We start from the raw sequence: 6,000 nt of genomic DNA on the forward strand, positions 1-6,000 counted from the left end.
AATTGAACCACAAACTTTTCCTTTTAACATAGTAATACTAGCTATATTAAACCACAAAAATCACAAGTGACACTCTTAACTAAGAAAGAGTATGTTGAACATAGTATACTAGAGTGGGTGTTGCTACTATTTTTTTAATGGTAATACAATAGCATGTTCAGCCCAAGTAATTAACTTACAACCATTTGATAATATCATAATATTACACTTTAAGTTTCCTTTTTTTTCTTTAATCAATCTAAGGTGTCTGTCTATAAATTGTATATCAATACATGTTAAACTATATATGGCTTAATCCTTTTAATTAACACCTTTAAACAAATTTTCATAAAAACAAACATTTAAGCAAAAATTTCAGATCAAGTATATGGTAAAAAAAGTAGCAATTTCAGACACATCTCGAGTAAGGAAGGTTGAATTAATGTGAAAATTATCAATGAAAACTCACAGTTTGAATTTAGATTATCCAAACTTCTCAACTCTCTATCAGCTTGTAGCTTCTAGGACTTTAACACCTGGTTGCCAGCTGTATTTGCCCGTAGTGTGTTAATACAGGCTTTAGTTTGTGTATTTAAAGCCTTTTATCAATTATGACAAGCAGGAAGAAGTATTATTTATATACATCTTTAACAACAATAATATATGTATAATGATAAATTTAAAGTGCTTGTTGAATCTCTAGAATAAACAGTTATGAAAAAGTTATTACTACTATTATTCATATAATTGCATGCCTTTACCTTTTTCTTTTAGACTTTCGGTAAAAAAAATTGGTAAGCTGGAATTGTACCTTCCAGACCTGTCCCTAATACTAAGCATGGTGACTATACCTGTTTATGCTAGTCATATTGAGGAAATCAGGAAAAGAAAATAAAGATAAAATACATTTTACATCATCCTTCCTCGTACTTTTCTGAAACTCTAATCCACATTCTCATGCATAGCTACTTCTCCTTGCTTTGCATTCCTATCAGCTTATTAAAAATCTAGGTAGTTATAAAGCAAACTCCTTGTCTATGGTTGGGAATGGAAAGGTCATCTTTCTATCTCTAACATGCAATCACCTATGCATCTAATTTCTCTATGTGCCTAGGTTGATCAATTTTGCAACAAATATCTTTAGAATTTTGGTAGATTGTAACATTGTGAAGATTATATGTTCTAAATGAATGTCATAGGTATTTACTTGTTGCCAATGCTGGAGACTGTCGTGCTATATTGTCCCATGGTGGAGGGGCTATAGAAATGTCCAAAGATCACTGGCCATTGTGCATTAAGGAAAGAAAGAGGATTGAGTCTCTAGGTGGATACATAGATGATGGTTACCTGAACGACCAGTTAGGTGTGACTCATGCACTAGGCAACTAGAATCTCCAAGGAATGAAGGAAATTAATGGAAAGGGTGAACCATTGAGTGCTGAGCCTAAAATTAAGTTAATCACACTGACAAAAGAAGATGAATTCTTCATAATTGGGAATGATGGGATCTAGGATGTTTTTCACAGCCAAAATGCCATAGACTTTGCTCGAAGGAGTCTTTAAGAGCACAATGATGTGAAGTAGTTTTGCAAGGAGGTGATAGGGGAAGCAATAAAGAGAGGAGCAACATAAAACTTGACAGTGGTGATGATATCATTAACTAAGACTGTTTAGGTGGACTAAGACTGTTAAGACCATTACTTTTTCCCTCAAAGATTTCTTTTTTCATATTTCACAAAAGCAAAAATAATAACAAAATGACCCAATTACAAGCAAGATGCATATTTTCTTCCTGAATGCCTAAAGTACTCACAGAGAAACCTAAGTGAACAACATTCCCAACCACGTATCTCAATGGAATGCATCTTCGAGTAAGTGATGAAGAGGATGCTTAGAAGAGTTTTCAAAAGTCCAATATGCTCACAATCTGAAAAGAAGAAGCCATGTTTCTCAACAGATGCTCACAAGACTTTTCAGAAGTATAGGGAATGCTCAGAATGAGAAAAGAAGACCCCACATACCTCAATCTCGTGACAATAGTGATGAACCCCAACTCGTAGAGCAATTATAGGTTCAGTGACGAGGAGACAACGATGATGAGGAGATGCGGAGACGATGACGACTGAGCGCAAAATGCAGTGTCATGAGGAGGAGACGACGGTGTCGCAAAATGCTGGTGAGGGAGAAAGGGTTTGCAAGACTGAGCGTGCGGGGGGAAAAGGATTTGGGGTTTTAATTTATGAATAATACAACATCATTTTTTTATTTAAAAAATGATGTTAATGTTCTGAAATTAACATTGGTTTTAGAAAAACCGATGTTAACGAATTAATGTTAACACCGGGTTTTAAAAAAATTGATGTTAACATCAACTAGTTAACATCGATTTTTTCAAAACCGATGTGAATTAACTCAATTTATTTATAAAAAATGCCACAATGTTCTTGTTAACATCGGTTTTTTAAAAATCGATGTTAACCTATTGTGTTAACGTCAGTTATTTGAAAAACTAATGTTAACCTACTGTTTTAACATTGGTTATATGAAAAACTGATGTTAAGAAAGTCATATTATTTACCATTTTGCCACCGTGTTTTTGTTAACATCGGTTTTTGATAAAACTGATGTTAAGTTAACGATGTTAAATCTACATTTTGTAGTAGTGACCTTACTATTTTGGGTTAATTCAATAGTTAGGGTTTAGTGTTATACGAGTAATTAAGGTGGTTTGTGTAATTAGGGTTATTAAAGGTTTAACGTAATAATGTAAATTGGTGATTACTTTTAAATTTACATGCAACATAAACAAAAATAATTAAAAACCTTGTCAAATAACATTAAATAGTAAACATTGTTCAGTCATATTGCATACATAATTTATATAAAAACCTAAAGAATAAAAAAAGTCTTCATGCATCTTCCATATGCTACCTTCGTCTCGAATGAACGTATACATTTCGTTGTGCAATGACACCTCTTGAGATCCTTAGGCAGTCTTCGGTGACAGTGTATGCTTCTGTCCCTTCGATCACTATCCTTAGGTTGAGCAACCTTTCGAACCTTTCATGTATGGCTTGGCAAGCCTCCTAGGACATTGACAACAATGGAAAAAGTTTAGGGTTAATGCATGTTCACATAAAAAGACTAACATTCACAATTGAAAATATATTATACCATTGCATGTCAAGGCTGGTCTACATCAACATGTGCATTTGCAGGTGCTTCGTTCATAGCCGCTGCCGCCATCGGGTGCTGAGGAACATCCGGTTCAACAAATGTGTGATCGTGCACCACAGGCTATGCCGGACTCATGAAGGGATGAGATATCATGTAGAATCACTCCATGTATTTTGTTAAGAACTGTCTAGGCACAACACATATCGGACCCACCGGTGCAATGTATTCAGAAAATTGAATCCATATATCATTGATGTCTTTTATACATAGAGAAGGAGCAGCAGAGTGTGGAGGAATGGTCACATACCTAAATTGTCATACAACCCTCTCCGGTCGGTGTATGATAATATATGGACCTCATCTAATATGTCCGAAAAATAAAGAGATAATCTCAAACTCTTTGAATTCTCGGTGGTCACCATAGGGAATCCAACACACAACATCAGACGTCAATCTATCCAAATGCTTGGACATCGACACAAGTAATGCCTTCCTAGACTTCCAGTAGTAGCCACATGGTTTCCTTTCATGATAATCTTTGGCAACAATAGAAGAAGAAACAAAAGGAAAGTGCTCATAGATCCAACACTGCACATATTTTAAAAACAACAAAACAATGAAAACAATACTCAATCTAAACTAAAGAACTAAAAAAATTAAAAAAAAATTAAAATTACTTGTAAAAGTGTGATATATCCTACAAGTTGTCTGACGGTTCTCTTTGACGCATCATTGAAATTCTAATAGATATGGACCAGTGCAGTAGCTCCCTATGTGTAGCTTCCACTCTGAGTCAAGTCATGAAATGTGTCCAAGAATACCACATGAACTTGTGTGGCACTCTTGTTAGCAAAGAGTGTGCAACCTACCAAATGCAACAAATATGATCAAGTTGCTACAATCCACTATGTTGTGTCACATTTGCTCCAATATATGTCTCGCAGCTAGGATAGCCTAACAAATTCCCCATGGCATTGTACTGTTTCAGCTCTTGCTTCTTCTAAACTAACTTCAAGTAATTCAACTAATAGTAAGATGGCTTCGTCAATATGAAGAGAATCGAAGTTGCGGAAGGCCCCTATAATCGAAAAATGTAGCAACGATGCCACATCGTCGAGGGTGATAGTCACCTCTCCTACAGGAAGATGGAAACTACTAGTTTCCTTATGCCACCACTTTTCAAATACTAACATAAGTCTCCGATCACCAGTGTCCAACAAACATGCGATCAAAGGACTTAATCCTGTGGCAGCCACTAAGCCAGCCAAATTTCTTAGTCTTCCTTCCATGGGAGGATAACTTCAGGTCAGGACATTCCTAAAAATCATAATTTCAATCATTTCAACAATAATAACAAATACTTACAAAAATATTATTTATTTAAAAATATAAATACCTCTCCATTTCAAACTTTCGTTGTCACATGATAAACATAGTCCATCAAAACTAATGTGTCGTGGGGCCCGCTTGGAAAACCCTCAGCATCAGTAACTACATCATCAACAACTGCTTCTTTAGGATATTCATGGACCTTGTCATCTGCATGATCCATATGTTGAATATCCTCAGCAACAGGTGCAGCTTCCTGTTGCCTACGTGCAGATGTTGTGGGCCTTCGCTGTTGGGGGACTTCATCTGCATCACGATTGAATGTTTTCCCTAGGGCTCTTCCTATAACCCTACCTAAAGCCTCATTCAAACATCTAGTTCAAAAATAATCTGCACATTAAAATAGTCATAACAATTTATGTAAGCGTTTAAACAATACTTCAATCAATTACTATTTAATAATTCATAAATATTTTTTTTAAATAACTTTTTTTATTACTTTAATATATTCATAAATGCATATAGAAATTATTTTTTCAAATATATAGAGTTGACAACACTAATTCTAGTAAACTTAAATTAATGGCCCAAATGTAACTACAATTTTAGTTTTTATTTCTAACAAATCACTATTTCATTTTTCAACAAATTACTATGACAATAACTTTAATTTTTTTAACAAATGAAAAAATTTTAATTTTATACTTCCAAACACTATTTATATAAATATTTAATACTATGATTGTAATATATATATATATATATATATATATATATATATATATATATATATATATATATATATATATATATATATATATGACTATATCAATAAAAAAAATTGTAATTTACAAATTTACATTTTCTTGTTAAACTAAATTGTCAAATATCTAGTAATAAAAATTTGGAATTTATGATATCTAGCAAATTTATAAAATTTTTTTTAAAAAAAATCAAATATAACAAAATTATTTATACTTTTTTTTTTAAAAAAAAATCACAACTATATATATATACACATTTTTTTAAAAAATAAACAAATTACTAAACTTCTTAATTAAAAACCAACTTAAAAAAAAAATTAATTTCATAAAAAACAAAAAATATACAACAATATTTATTTATTACAGTTTTTGTAACAAAAATATTAATTTATATATATTTATTTTTTCTTTTAATTTAAATAAAAAAATTAAAATAAATTTACGGATGGGATAATCCGTATAAGTTATACAGATTAGCAATCCATATGACTTATACTGATCAATCCGTATGAATTATACAGATTTGTAATCCGTATAAACCATACAGATTGACAATCCGTATAAGGCATATGGATTGACAATCTGTATGGTTTATACAGATTACAAATCTGTATGCCTTATAGGGATTTTTGGCAACCAAACACAACCACAACATCCACAAAGTGACAGAGAGAGGGAAGAGACACTTACGGCAGAGAAGAACAACAACATGACGACTAGCCTCGCAGTTATTTACTGGTGGTATGAATGA

The sequence above is a fragment of the Glycine max genome, chromosome 20, assembly GCF_000004515.6.
Source record: "Glycine max cultivar Williams 82 chromosome 20, Glycine_max_v4.0, whole genome shotgun sequence".
Lineage (NCBI taxonomy): Eukaryota > Viridiplantae > Streptophyta > Magnoliopsida > Fabales > Fabaceae > Glycine > Glycine max.